This window comes from Saccopteryx leptura, chromosome 7 (genome assembly GCF_036850995.1).
Source record: "Saccopteryx leptura isolate mSacLep1 chromosome 7, mSacLep1_pri_phased_curated, whole genome shotgun sequence".
Lineage (NCBI taxonomy): Eukaryota > Metazoa > Chordata > Mammalia > Chiroptera > Emballonuridae > Saccopteryx > Saccopteryx leptura.
The window spans coordinates 1,479,949-1,495,881 of NC_089509.1; positions in this window are offsets into that span (position 1 = coordinate 1,479,949).

Here is a 15,933-nt window from a genome sequence, read left to right on the forward strand (position 1 = left end):
ATGAAGGTATATGAGTAACATCCCTCTGCCAAAGTTGTCCTGGTTGGGGTCCTTGAGGGTTAACTCCAAATGAAGGGGCAGTATAGGACCCCTTGGACAGGATTTTCCGATCTGCCGTGCTGCTTCCCGAGAAAGTTGAAACTGTTTACACCGGGCTGCAGCGTTCTGGTGATGAATAGTATGAGACTGACTTGCTCGGTCTGTCATGGTTGCTCCATACAATTTTCTTTTGGGTAGCTTGATCAACAAGGGCATTCCTAGACCCTGGCCGGTTGGCTCAGTGGTAGAGCATCGGCCTGGTGTGCAGGAGTCCCAGGTTCAATTCCCGGCCAGAGCACACAGAAGAAGTGCCCATCTACTTCTCTACCCCTCCCCCTCTCCCTCCTCCCCGTCTCTCCCCTCCCCTCCTGCAGCCAAGGCTCCACCAGAGCAAAGCCACCCCAGGCACTAAGGATGGCCCCATGGCCTCTGCCTCAGTCACCAGAATGGCTCTGGTTGCAACAGAGCAACACTCCAGATGGGCAGAGCATCCCCCCCCCCCCCCGGTAGGCATGCCAAGTGGATCCCGGTCAGGCACATGCAGGAGTCTGTCCGACTGCCTCCCCATTTTCATCTTCAGAAAAACACACACAAAAAATAAATAAATAAAAAAAAAGAGAAAAGAGAAAAAAAAAAAGAAAAGAAAAGAGAAAAAAAAAGGGCATTCCCTTGTGCTAAAGCTCCAGGGAGCATGGAGTGAGCTTGAGTATGTCCTATGAAACATGGAGCTTTTTGTTGACATATAAGTCTTTGAAAAAGGAGGAACTGCTGAAATAGTTCATCAGCATTTGTCCCTTAGACAGCAGTCTTTATAGTGGAAACACCATAAGTAAATATTTGCTGTCTGTCTATACATTAAAGGGGGAATATGGCAAATGCTGAAAAGCCATGATCTTTGTGCCCCTCCCCTCCCCCAACCCCCTCCCTCTCCTCCCCCCACCCTGTAACCCCAACACTGTTGTCCATGTCTCTGAGTCTCATCTTTATGTCCCACCTATGTATGGAATCATATAGTTCTTAGTTTTTTCTGATTTACTTCTTTTGCTCAATATAATGTTATCAAGGTCCATCCATGTTGTTGTAAAAGATCCTATGTCATCATTTCTTATGGCTGAGTAGTATTTCATTGTATAGCTTTTTAATACCAAAGCTTTTTAATCCACTCGTCCTCTGATGGACACTTGGGCTGTTTCCAGATCTTTGCTATTGTGAATAATGCTGCCATAAACATGGGAGTGCATTTCTTCTTTTCAAACAGTGCTATGGTGTTCTTGGGGTATATTCCTAACAGTGGTATAGCTGGGTCAAAAGGCAGTTCGATTTTTAATTTCTTGAGGAATCTCCATACTGTTTTCCACAGTGGCTGCACCAGTCTGCATTCCCACCAGCAGTGCAGGAGGGTTCCCTTTTCTCCACATCCTCGCCAGCACTTATTCTGTGTTGTTTTATTGATGAGCACCATTCTGACTGCTGTGAGGTGATATCTCATTGTGGTTTTAATTTGCATTTCTCTAATCATTAGTGATGTTGAACATTCTTTCATATGCCTATTTGCCATCTGTGTGTCCTCTTTGGAGAAGTGTCTATTCATTTCTTTTGCCCATTTTTGGATTGGATTGTTTGTCTTCCTGGTATTAAGTTTTATAAGTTCTTTATAAATTTTGGTTATTAACCCCTTATCAGACGCAATGTCAAATATATTCTCCCATTGTGTAGTTTGTCTTTTTATTCTGTTCTTATTGTCTTTAGCTGTGCAGAAGCTTTTTAGTTTGATATAGTCCCATTTGTTTATCCTGTCTTTTATTTCACTTGTCTGTGGAGACAAATCAGCAAATATATTGCTGCGAGAGATGTCAGAGAGCTTACTGCCTATGTTTTCTTCTAAGATGCTTATGGTTTCATGGCTTACATTTAAGTATTTTATCCATTTTCAGTTTATTTTTGTGAGTGGTGTAAGTTGGTGGTCTAGTTTCATTTTTTTGCAGGTAGCTGTCCAATTTTCCCAACACCATTTGTTGAAAAGGCTGTCTTTACTCCATTGTATGTCCTTACCTCCTTTGTCAAATATCAGTTGTCCATAGAGCTGTGGGTTTATTTCTGGGTTCTCTGTTCTGTTCCATTGATCTATGTGCCTGTTCTTATGCCAGTACCATGCTGTTTTGAGTACAATGGCCTTATAATATAACTTGATATCCAGAAGTGTGATACCTCCCACTTTATTGTTCCTTTTCAAGATTGCTGAGGCTATTCGTGTTCTCTTTTGGTTCCATATAAATTTTTGGAATATGTGTTCTATATCTTTGAAGTAAGTCATTGGTATTTTAATCGGTATTGCATTGAATTTATAAATTGCTTTGGGTAATATAGACATTTTAATGATGTTTATTCTTCCTAACCATGAGCACGGTATATGCCTCCACTTATTCGTATCTTCCCTGATTTCTTTTTTCAATGTTTTATAATTTTCTGAGTACAAGTCTTTAATCTCCTTGGTTAGATTTATTCCTAGATAATTTATTTTTTTGGTTGCAATTTTAAAGGGGATTGATTCCTTAATTTCTCTTTCTGACAGTTCATTATTAGTGTATAAAAATGCCTCTGATTTCTGACTATTAATTTCATATCCTGCCACCTTGCCAAATTCATTTATCAGGTCTAGTAGTTTTTTTTGTTTTTATTTGTTTTTATTTTTTATTTTTTTTCATTTTTCTGAAGCTGGAAACAGGGAGAGACAGTCAGATTCCCGCATGCGCCCGACGGGGATCCACCCGGCACGCCCACCATGGGGCGACGCTCTGCCCACCAGGGGGCGATGCTCTGCCCATCCTGGGCTTTGCCATGTTGTGACCAGAGCCACTCCAGCACCTAGGGCAGAGGCCACAGAGCCATCTCCAGCGCCCGGGCCATCTTTGCTCCAATGGAGCCTTGGCTGCGGGAGGGGAAGAGAGAGACAGAGAGGAAAGCGTGGCGGAGGGGTGGAGAAGCAAATGGGCACTTCTCCTGTATGCCATGGCCGGGAATCGAACCCGGGTCCTCCGCACACTAGGCCGACGCTCTACCGCTGAGCCAACCGGCCAGGGCAGGTCTAGTAGTTTTTTGACTGAGACTTTAGGGTTTTCTATATACAATATCATATCATCTGCAAATTATGATAGTTTTACTTCTTCTTTTCCAATTCAGATGCCTTTTATTTCTTTTTCTTGTCTGATTGCTGTGGCTAGGACTTCCAGAACTATGTTGAATAAGAGTGGTGAAAGGGGGCACCCCTGCCTTGTTCCTGATCTTAAGGGGATTGCTTTTAATTTTTGCCCATTGCGTATGATGTTGGCTGTGGGTTTGTCATAGATGGCCTTTATCATGTTGAGGTATGTTTCCTGTATTCCCACTTTGCTGAGAGTTTTGATGATGAATGGGTGCTGGATTTTATGAAATGCTTTTTCTGCATCTATTGAAATTATCATGTGGTTTTTCTCCTTTCTTTTGTTTATGTGATGAATCACATTGATTGATTTGCGAATATTGTACCAGCCTTGCCTCACAAGAATAAATCCCACTTGATCATGGTGTATGACTTTTTTCATATATTGCTGGATCCAGTTTGTTAATATTTTGTTGAGGATTTTTGCATCTAAATTCATCAGGGATATTGGCCTATAATTTTCTTATTTTGTGTTGTCTTTGCCTGGTTTTGGAATCAGAATTATACTCGCCTCATAAAAGGAGTTTCGAAGTCTTCCTTCCTCTTGAATTTTTTGAAATAGCTTGAGAAGGATAGGAATTAGTTCTTCTTTGAATATTTGGTAGAATTTACTTGTGAAGCCATTAGGCCCAGGACTTTTCTTTTTTGGGAATTTTTTGATAGCTGTTTTAATCTCATTTCTTGTAATTGGTCTGTTTAGGTTTTCTGATTCTTCCAGATTGATTTTTGGAAGATTATATGATTCAAGGAATTTGTCCATTTCATCTAGGTTGTCTAGTTTTTTGGCATACAGTTCTTCATAGTATTTTCTTACAATGTTTTGTATTTCTGTTGTGTCAGTTGTTATTTCTCCAATCTCGTTTCTAATTTTATTTGAGTCCTGTCTCTTTTTTTCTTGGTGAGTCTTGTTAAAGGTCATTGATCTTGTTTACCTTTTCAAAGAACCAGCTCCTGGTTTCATTGATCCTCTGTAATGTTTCTTTAGCCTCTATGTCATTTATTTCTGCTCTGCTCTTTATTATTTCCTTCCTTCTACTAGCTCTGGGCTTTACTTGCTGTTCCTTTTCTAGTTCTTTTAGATGCAGGGTTAGGTTGTTTATTTGAGCTTTTTCTAGCTTCTTGAGGTATGCCTGTAATGCTATAAACTTCCCTCTCAGGAATGCTTTTGCTGTGTTCCATATATTTTGAGTTGATATATGCTCATTATCGTTTGTTTCTAGGAATTTTTAAATTTCTTCTTTGATCTCAATGTTAACCCATTAGTTATTTAATAACATGCTATTTAGTTTCCAAGTGTTTGAATGTTTTACAATTTTTCTATTGTGGTTGATTTCTAGTTTAATGCCATTGTGATCAGAGAAAGTACTCGATATGATTTCAATCTTCTTAAATTTGTTGAGACCGCTTTTGTGCCCTAACCTTTGGTCTATTCTAGAGAATGTACCATGAGCACTTGAAAAGAATGTATATTCTGCTGTTTTAGGGTGAAAGGTTCTGAATATATCTATTAAATCGAGTTGATCTAATATGTCCTTTAAGTCTGCTGTTTCTTTGTTAATTTTCTTTCTTGAGGATCTATCTAATGATGTTAATGGGGTATTGAAATCCCCTACTATTATAGTATTGCTGTTGATCTCACCCTTTAAGTCCATCAAAGTCTGCTTTATATATTTAGGTGCTCCTATATTATGTACGTAGATGTTTATAATGGTTATATCTTCCTTTTGGATTGCTCCCTTTATCATTATGTAATGACCTTCTTTATCTCTAACTATGGTCTTTGTTTTAAAGTCCATTTCGTCTGATATAAGTATTGCTACCCCCGCTTTTTTTTCATTTCCATTTGCGTGAAATAATTTTTTCCATCCTTTTATCTTCAGTCTGTGTGCATCTTTTGATTTAAGGTGTGTCTCTTGTAGACAGCATATGTATGGATCCTGTTTTCTTATCCACACAGCTACCCTATGTCTCTTGATCGGATCATTTAATCCATTAACATTTAAGGTTATTACTGATATGTAATTGTTTATTGCCATTTTTTTTCTTTAAAACTGTTTTCCTCTTTTGCTATATTCTTTTTTTCCTTTTATCTGTTTATAACAGGTCCCTTAGCATTTCTTGCAGCCTTGGTTTGGTTGCAGTGAATATCTTGAATTTGTTTTGGCTGTAAAGCTTTTTATTTCTCCTTCAATTTTAAATGGTAGCCTTGCTGGATGAGGTAGTCTTGGTTGTAGGTTCTTGTTCTGCATTACTTTGAATATTTCTTGCCATTCCCTTCTGGCCTCAAGTGTTTCTGTTGAGAAGTCAGAAGTCATCCTTATGGGGGCTCCTTTGTAGGTGATAGTCTTTTTTTCTCTAGCAGCTTTTAGTATTTTCTCTTTATCATTTAGCTTTGGTATTTTAATTATGATGTGTCTTGGTGTTGGTTTCTTTGGGTTTCTCCTTAATGGAGTTCTCTGTGCTTCCTGAACATGTGAGATGTTTTCCTGCCTTAATTGGGGGAAGTTTTCCACTATGATATGTTTGAACAAAGTCTCTATCCCTTGTTCTTTCTCTTCTTCTTCAGGAACCCCTATGATGCGGATTTTATTTCTCTTCATGTTGTCACAGAGCTCTCTTAGAGTTTCCTCAGACTTTTTGAGTCTCTTTTCTTTTTTCTTCTCTGCTTCCGTGCCTTTATTTATCGTGTCCTCTATCTCGCTGATTCGATTCTCTGCTTCATCCATCCTGCTTTTAATTCTTTCCATTGTATTCTTCATTTCAGATATTGTATTTGTCATTTCTGACTGATTCTTTTTTATTATTTCAATGTCCTTTTTTATATTTGTTATCTCTTTATTTAGGTTTTGGTAATGGCCATCTATGGTTGTTCTAATATCTTTAAGCATCCTAACAATCATTATTTTAAACTCTGCATCTGGTAATTTGGTTATATCTGATTCACTTAGGTCCCTTTCTGGGGATTTCTCTTGGTTTATTTGTGTTGTATTTCTCTGCCTCCTTATTTTCTCTTCACAGGAGTGGCTGTGATCACGTGCTCGGGTGCACAAGCTTTGGTGGCCTTGGCCTTTGCCCCGCCACTGTGTGTGACGTTATGCTCGGTCCTGAGGGCACTGGCGAGCACTTTTGCTCAGCTGTGGGTGTCCGCCTGTTTCCGGGCTTTTGCCCTGCTCTTGTAGAAGTAGCCTGCTCGAGGAATGGCTGCTAGCCTTGGCTCTACTGCCGGGCAAGACTGCGTGCCCAAGCTCAGCTCAGTAGCGGAACTCTGCCTATTCTGGGCTTTTGGCTCCACCCCCGTGGGAGGAGCTGGCTCCTAAGTCAGACCGCAAGCCTGGGTTGCACGGGTGGGGCAAGGCTGTGCTCCTGTGCCCTTGCTCAGGGGCTGGTCTCCACCCTTTCCAGGGTTCCCGCCTTCTCCCGCAGGCTGGATTACAGGCTGCCGGCAGCTGAGCTTGACCGCTTTTGCATGCCCCCTTCTCCCTAGCCGGGAAAGATTGGGCTCACACCTGAGCCCAGTGGTGGCCAGCTGGCTTCCACCCCTGCCAGCAGAACCGCGCTTTTGTCTCCCGCTGCCGCCTGCCCTCTGGCGAGCCCTCTCCCGAGTGGGTGGGGGCGTTGCAGCTTCGACCCTAAGACTCACTACTGTAGACCCAAAAGCTCCCTCCTTCTATGCAACTCTGCTCTGAGTGCTGCGGGGGAGCTTGTTTGGCTGCTCTCCTGCTTCCCTTTGCTGGTATTGCTGTTTCCGGAGGAAATATTCACTTCAGCTTTGGGGAGTGACTCGTCCCAGGGGTTAGGGTGTCTATCTCCCAAAATGTTTCTCCCTATGCCTCCTAGATTACACTCTCTTCCTGTTACTCTGGTCCTCTCCTCTCTCCCCATCCCCAGGAGCCCCAGGTGAGTAGTTGTGAAAGAGATGTTCTGTGCGTTCCCTTTAAGAAGGATCCTGGGTCTGAGAAATCAGACTCTTTCTCACAAACAATATCCTGACTTGTTTCCAGCTAAATACTGTCCTTACGCCTCTTCTAGGTTCTGGGGCTGCAGGCTGGGGCTTTGTTCCTGGGGCTCAGGACCCTTTCCCCTCTGCTAAACTGAGTTCCTGCCACGCGAGTCTCTCCCTGCTGCCGTTCGCTCCGGGGAGCTGGGCAGCCCTCTCCACGTTTCCGCTTTTCCTACCAGTCTCGGTGTGGCTTCTTCAGTGTTCCTTGGTTGAAGAGTCCTCTTAGTTTAGTCCAAAGTTGGTTTTTCCAGATGATAGTTCTTAAAATTAGTTTGTAATCCACTTTGGTTCTGGGAGGTAGATGTTGGTACGTCCGCCTACTCCAGCACCATCTTGTCTAATCTGGCCCACCAGTTCTTGGCTCCGTTGTTTCATTACCGTTTGTCCGAAGCAAATGTGAACCTGCATGGGCCAGGTGGCTATGATGGTGACCGTGGCTATTTGTTTTACAGGGTGGGAGAAAAAAAATCCCTTTCCAGCAAACAAAAGCAAAAATCACCCCTCCTCATGGAGGCAAGCAATCTGCAATTTGTAATCTGCTGCCCTGAGGGCAAGCACAGCAGCCTTTCACAGACTACATACATATGATGCTGCCCTGCACCAATGCAACAATTAGGCAAAATATAAGCAAGCAAACCTAACACACGTTACAAACTTGAAACACATTGGTTTGTCCCAGAAGGGGCAAGTGGTGTTCATCAGATTAGTACAGGTTCGAACTCAGTGACTATGCTGGGTCTGAGGCCATTCAGCAAAAGTCTCATGGTATATCAAGTCTAGCTGCTACCTGCTGGGTATCTGCACACCTTTGTGGTGGGGAGGTGTTGGGCAAATAAGTTTAATGTGATTTTTATGCTCACTCTTATTGTTAAAAATGGCTGCTGCTCATGTGATGATGCTCTCACGTGATACAGCTAATTGCCTTTCATGTTTGGGGAGGGGCTTGGTTATACTAATGTGTGCTGAGGAAGGACTTTTGCACTAACAAATTTTAAAAGGAGGAGCTAGGAGGCCATTTTGCAGAGGGACCCTGTTCTTGTAGAGAGGGGAGAAAACCATGTTGTAGCAAGGCAGAGAGAGTTCATGTGGTGGTTGGAGAGAGGAGGTAAGATGGCAGAGTGTTGAGGGAGAAGCCAGTATGTGCAGAGTTTGTGCAGAGAGAAAGAGATGGGGAACAGGAGTGAATAAGGCTGGCGGAACCTTTGATTCTAGGAAAAAAACAGAGAAAGTCAATGGCTTTGGAGCCCTGAATGGAAAGGGAAGTGTTTTCCCGTTATGTGTATTTTCTCGCCTGCCAGTTGTGAGCAGAAATTAAAAAATTGCCCATCAGTTCTTGAATCAATTGTTTCATTACTGTCTTATCCAAATCAAATACAAACCTGTATGTGAATGGCAACGATAGCGGTGGCGGCCCTTGGCCTTACAGGAGGGTTCTCAGGGATTCATCAGGGTGAAGCCAGCAGAGTTTATCAGGCCCAAACAGACCAAGATTTGCTTATCTGAAGGGAGAGTTCTGCACTGCTTGGGCACATGAAGAAAATATAGCTTCTAACATAGAATCATACAACTCAGACTGTTCCAGATTCTTCTGGGAGGAACCTGAGCTCAGCAGGGCAGGGCCACCAGGAGTTGGGAGCATGGGGCTAGTAGATCTCCTTTGGGAGAAAGTGCCAATCAGGCTTCAGGGAAGTTGAGGGAGGTGTGATTCCTGTCACAGGCCCCACAACTCAGTCTGTCCTAGACTTTGCCCAGGCCTTGGCAGGATGTAGCTTCCAGGATTCAGGCACGTGGGGCATTCAGGAGCCTTAATGGTAGAGCTAGAAGATCTCTGTGAGGGGAAGTGCCAATCAGGTTCATGGGAAAGTGGGGGAAATGACCTCCTACCCTAAAGCTACAGATCGCAGTCACTGATACCCCCTGAGTCTTTGCAGACCTCTACAATTGGGCCAAGGCAGCTGACTCATCAGTAGGACATAATCTCCATAGGGTAGGGTGAGAGGGAGTCCAGAGGCTGGAGCTATTGCAATCCCTCAGGGCTGATGTGGTATGGAGAGGAGTGCTTCACCCAAGAAAGATGACAATACAGGACAATGAATCAGCACAGGTAACATGGGGGCTGCCCTTGATTTATCTCCCCAGGGCCACAAACCCAGGCTCTCCTCACATGACTCTAGTCCCTTTCGCAGTCCTTCCACCAGAACCCAGGGTGAATGGATGTGAACAAATTTTGTGGACTGGCCATTTAAGAGGGCACCTGTATCTCTAGCAGACTCCCATCTCTCCTTGCCAAACAGAATCCCCACTGATTTCACAGCCAGATGTTACATGGATGCCTCTTCTTGGCTATGGTGTTCTGGGCTGGGGAGTTGTTTTGGGGTTGAGACCTCATCCTTCTATGGGAGAACCCCCTAAGCTGAGATATCCCTCAAGAACTTCAGCCCCCACCCCTGGAGTGGGGCCAGCTTTTTGGTGTCTCTGCCCTTCCTACCAGTCTTAACGTGACTTCTATAAATCTTTGGTTATAAGATTTTTCTTTAGCTAGACTTCAGTGGTTATTAAGGATGATTGTTCTATAATTTAGTTATAACTCCATTTTGGTCCTGGAAGGAAGTGAGTGTAACATTCACCTACTCTGCTGTCATCTTAGATCCCCATCCCCCGGGAGTTTTAACACAGCCACAAACTCTTAGGTACTCCTCCCAATGAAAGGTGAGGACTATGCCCCACCACTTGAAACTTATGTTTATTTTGACCACAGTGATTCTACTTGACTTTTGAAACTAGGTCAGGAAAAGCTGTGCAACTTCTGCCTTCTTTGGTCTAACATTAGCTCTTGGAGACCTGAGACCCCTATGCTAAGAGAAAGTCTGAGCTACCTGGAAAAACCACACTTGGGGCATCTGGTCAATAGTTCTAACTAAGCATGGGGCCGGATGTATGAATGAAGAGGCTCTAGGAAATGCCAATCTTAGCCATTTGGGTCTTTCTAGTTAAGACCTTAACCATTATTGGAACAGAGGAAAACACCCCCCAACACCCCAGGAACCTTGAAAATTTTCTATTTTATGCTGCTAAGTTTAGAGTATTTTGTTACTCAATAGTAGATACCTGGAAGACTACTTTAGTGGGAGGAGAGGAGAACACATGCAGGTATATGTGCATTGACTGTCTCTAGACGACCTCACAAGAAACTAGCCCCAGTTAGAGGCGGATTAAGGTCAGTTGAAGCCCCAGGCGTAGAAGAAAATATTGGTTGGGCCTCTTAAAAAAAAGAATGAGGCAATAAAAATAAAATATATGTTAACCATATTTTTAAATAAATAAAAAATATTATGTACTATTAATGTTAAAATTGTACACTTGAAACCAATCTTGGTGTCATTAGAAAAAAGTGTAAAGTTGGGGTTTTGTGGGTCCCTTCAGTAGTTGGGGCCCAGGGTGCGCGCCTGCTGTACCCTCTGTTAAATCCGCCTCTGGTCCCACTGGTGACATTCAGGGAAGGGACTCTGGTAATTAGGGGCTAGGAAGAAGAGAGACTGCCCTCTACTTTTGGGACCTGTGACCAAAAAGGAAATACAATGCACAAATACTAGAAAGGAGCAGACAACATTGTTCTTGTCGGCAGATAGTACATTCTTCTACCCAGATAACCCAAGGGAGTTATTTGGCAAATAATGAAAATTAATAAGAGAATTCAGCATGCTGGTCAGGTGATAAAGTCATTAAGCTAACATGGGCTTAATGACTTTTTTTTTTTTTTTTATGGTCAGCAAGAAAGGAGTTGAAAATGCCACAGCAATAATTTACCATTAGTGATTTATTTTCTTCACTAGACTGTCGTTTTAAAATTAAAATTTCCAGATTAACCATCTTTAATTGCCTAATATTTCATGCCCTTTTAACATGAAATTCTCCAGAAAAACCATATTTAATCCCTAACATCTCATGTTGAATGTCCTTTCTCTGGAGTGGAAGAAACAGATGGGAGAGCTCAGCTCAGGGTAGATGTCGGGAGGATGAATGGGGAAGACGGATGCAGAGAGGGTGTAGAGTACCATGCTGACCTTGAATCACTGAACTTTGGAAGAGCTTCTGTTTCAGGCAAGACCAAAGCTGGCAGCACAGAGGATCACTTGGCCAGAAGTGAGAGGGCCCAGCTCATAATTCCCTGACTCCCCACCTTCCATTATGGCCAGTTTGTTTGTACTGGGTATTGGGCTAGGACCTCATCTCATTTTCTCTTAACAACAAACCCACAAGGAAGCCCTGTGTTTCTTGTTTCTGCACACTTGGGGTGAACAAGTGAACATTCTGCCATTCTTACAGATGAGGGCTTCTCTAGAAACTGCCTGCTTCAGGCTTTGACATAGAATGATGACCCAACAGGGACAGATGTGTAGCCCAGCACTCTGTCGGCCAACTCTCACCAGGTCCAGGATGCCTGTCCTAACAGTTCTGCCTGGCTGCTTCTCCCCTTGTCCCTAAAACCCAGAAATTAAGATTCCCCAGCATCACAGAATGACTCATCCTTTATTAACCTGTCCATGTCATCAGAGCATCATTTTAGGTTAAAGCCTGGAAGAGCGGAGCTACACTGAGCTCTTCCTGTCTGTCCATCCATCCATCCATCCGTTCATGAAGCAGTGCTGCTTTGTGCAGGCTTCCAGACTCAGCTGTTTACAGGACCACGTGGATATCATGAGTGAGTGGACCAAAGCAGAAGCTGGATGATCAGTGCTGTTTGATGCTTGTCTTGTGCTGGAAGTGCAATGGAGGGTGGTGAAGACTTGGGGAAACTAAGGAGCAGGGTCTGACAGAGAGGATTCAACTTAGCCAATTACGGTCAAGAGGAAGTGTGGGCTCAGTGGGGTCCAATAATATGATTTTTTTTAGAGAGTACAGAAATGTGAGCTCTATGTAAAGTCTCCTGATAGAATTATATACCTGAAAGCTATATAATTTTATTATATAGGTTACCCCTAATAATTTAAATAAAAATATTTTATGGCCCTGGCCAGTTGGCTCAGTGGTAGAGCATTGGCCTGGCGTGCGGGGGACCCGGGTTTGATTCCCGGCCAGGGCACATAGGAGAAGCGCCAATTTGCTTCTCCACCCTCCCTTCCTCTCTGTCTCTCTCTTCCCCTCCCGCAGCCAAGGCTCCATTGGAGCAAAGATGGCCCGGGTGCTGGGGATGGCTCCTTGGCCTCTGCCCCAGGCACTAGAGTGGCTCTGGTTGCCGCAGAGCGACGCCCCGGAGGGGCAGAGCATCGCCCCCTGGTGGGCGTGCCAGGTGGATCCCGGTCGGGCACATGTGGGAGTCTGTCTGACTGTCTCTCCCCGTTTCCAGCTTCAGAAAAATACAAATATATATATATATATGTGTGTGTGTGTATATATATACACATATATATATATTTTAGAATAGTAAATGTTGACAACAAATCCAATTTAAAGCAGTGGGCAGGCAGCAATTGTGTGAGTCAAGCAAATGTGTGTGCAGGCTGCAGTCAGGCCTGGGGCCCTCACTCCGTAGCCTCTCGCATGGGATCCAGAACATAGGCTTTGGAATTGGATTCTCTATGCCTGGCTTTTTAAGAGATTTGGGGACACATCACTCAGCCACTCAGAAAGGTAGGGTAAGATCTACCAGCCTCACTGGGTTAGTATGAAAGGTGAAGTAGATACTGCATGGAAAGCACCATGCTCCATGCCTACTTGGAGCACAGGCTCAACAGGGGACTCTTGTTAAGTGCTTTTCTTAACAGCATGACTGCTCCGAACTTGTCATGGTAGTAGACGTGGTGAGTAAGGACCCTCCTAGGGAAGTCCCTGCAGGGTAGTGGTGCAGGCCTCAGTGGGGGTGGCTCCCAGCACCACCTGAGGACAAGGAGGAGATGGAGGAAGAGGGGCTCCCAGTCTTAATGGAAACTTACCCTTTCTTTCTCCTTCCACCTTCTCTTTACATCCTTCCCTAATCTTCTCTGGTGACTTCTGCTGAAAGTTAAAAGAGAAAAAAGAAACTAAAAACAAAAAAACAAAAACAAAAAACCCTCGGCAGAAAAGAGGTTTGGGCTTTATGTTTTTGTTTGTTTCCTTTTAAAACCTAAAGTCTTGGTTTCCAGAAAATTCAGCGTAGGTTTTGGTGGGTGTTGGGCAGTTAAATACATAATATTATGGGCCCTGGCCAGTTTGCTCAGTGGTAGAGCGTCGGCCTGGCGTGTGGGAGTCCCGGGTTCGATTCCTGGCCAGGGCATACAGGAGAGGTGCCCATCTGCTTCTCCACCCCTCCCCCCTCTCCTTTCTCTCTGTCTCTCTCTTCCCCTCCTGCAGCCAAGGCTCCATTGGAGCAAAGTTGGCCCGGGCACTGAGGATGGCTCCATGGCCTCTGCCTCAGGCACTAGAATGGCCCTGGTTGCAATAGAACAATGCCTCAGATGGGCAGAGCATCGCCCCCTGGTGGGCATGCTAGGTGGATCCCGGTCGGGTGCATGCGGGAGTCTGTCTGACTGCCTCCCTGTTTCCAGCTTCAGAAAAAAAAAAAAATTATGTTCACTTCGTTAAAGATGGCGCTGCCCACATGGAAGCCCGTCACCCAGGTGATAATATTAGTTGCCCTTCTTGCTTGGGATGGGCGTGATTATGTTAATATGTGTTGAGGGAGGGCTTTTGCACCAAAAGGTTTTAAAAGGAAGAGAGATCACGTTGTTTGGGGAGAAGAGTGATTACGTTCTAGAAGCCCATGCTGAAGGAGAGCAGAGAAAGGCCACATGGAGGAGGCCAGGAGAAGCAGTCAAGATGGTGGAGTGCTGAAGGAGAAGCCAGTTTGTGTTGAGTTTGTGCACAGAGAAGGAGATGGGGAACAGAAGTGAAAAAGGCTGATGAATTAGAAACCTTTGATTCTAGGAAACTCGCATGAGTTTTGGGACCCCTGAATAAAAAGAGAAGTGTTTTCCCACTGTGTGTATTTCTTGCCCACTGGTGCAAGCTAGGATTAAAGGTAATGGCCCACCAGTTTTTGGCTCCATTGTTCATTACCATCTGTCCAAATCTAACGCGAACCTGCATGGGCCAGGCTGCTGTGGTGGTGGTCGTGGCTACTGGCCTTACAGTAGGAGTGCAGGGAGGAAACAAAGTGGTCATTTTGGGGTGAGGACTGAGGTCCTGGGCACTGGGGACCTCTACCCTCAGACCCTTTACTCCTCTTTGGGTCACTGCTCAGTGTTCTGTGGGAAGAGGGGCTGAGTGAAGAGTTGGTGTTGGGGAGGTAAACACAGGGAGAGGCGAGCCCCTTGAGTTGATCAAATAAGTTTATAAATATGAAATATATGTTTGCTTGCTTATAGTTTGCATTGGATGTGGGGGACAGGCTGTACGCAGGCCAGGTCATTATAGCCTAAGGCTTAGTTTTAAGACTAAGCTTTTCCCCACACCCTTGACTGATTGCATGATGTGGGGTGGGGAACTCTCATGAGGAATCCCATTATGCCTCAGATAAGTGACTTTGTTCAGAGACTTCCTTGTTTATATATTGGATTAAAGGTTTTGATTTCTACACTATAAAGTGGGGCAGACCGAGAGCTTGCTCTCTCTCCATTCCTGAGATTAGTATTAGAGAGGAGAGCAGAGAAAGGCCACGTGGAGGAGGCCAGGAGAAGCAGCCAAGATGGTGGAGTGCTGAGGGAGAAGCCAGTTTGTGCAGAGTTTGCGCAGGGAGAAGGAAGGAGAGGGAGAACAGAGGTTGTAAAGCCAGTATCCACGGCCATCACCACAGCTGACTGGCCCATGCAGGTTCTCATTGGATTCGGACAGTTGGTAAAGAAACAACGGAGCCAAAAACTGGTGGGCCATCATCTTTAATCCTAGCTTGCACCCGGCAGGCTCCAAAACCCACTCATTCAGTGCCCACAAAGCTACTGACTTATTCAAGTTTCCTAGAATCAAAGGTTTCTAAATCACCAGACTTATTCACCTCTGTTCCCCATCTCCTTCCTTCTCTCTGCACTCTACCATCTTGGCTGCTTCTCCTGGCCTCCTCCACATGGCTTTTCTCTGCTCTCCTCTCTAATGCTAATCTCAGGAACTGAGAGAGCAAGCTTTATAGTGCAGAAATCAAAACCTTTAATCCAATATACAAAATAGGGACGTCCCTAATACAAAGTCACTTATCTGAGGCATGATGGGATTGCACCACCCACATCAAAAAGGGTGGGAAAGGCTTAGTCCTAAAACCAAACCCCAGGCTACAAGGATCCTGCCTGCCCAAAGCCCACCCCCAACACACATTAATATCACCTGGGCGACAGGCTTCCACATGGCAGCACCATCTTTAACAAAGTGAGCATAATATGTTTTATCTGCCCAACAGAGGTGAATAAGTCCGGTGAGCTAGAAACCTTTGATTCTAGGAAACTCAGATAAGTCAGTGGCTTTGGGAGCCCTGAATGGAAAGGGAAGTGTTTTTCCACTGTGTGTATTACTTGTCCACTGGGTGCAAGCTAGGATTAAAGATGATGGCCCACCAGTTCTTAGCTCTGTTGTTTCATTACTGTCTGTCCGAATCTAATGCGAACCTGCATGGGCCAGGAAGCTGTGATGGTGGCTGCGGCTACTGGCTTTACATTTGGCGTAGTCTGTGGCAGGATTTGATACAGTTTGGTATGGAGCCATGTTGGGCAGTTAAAATGTATTATGCTCA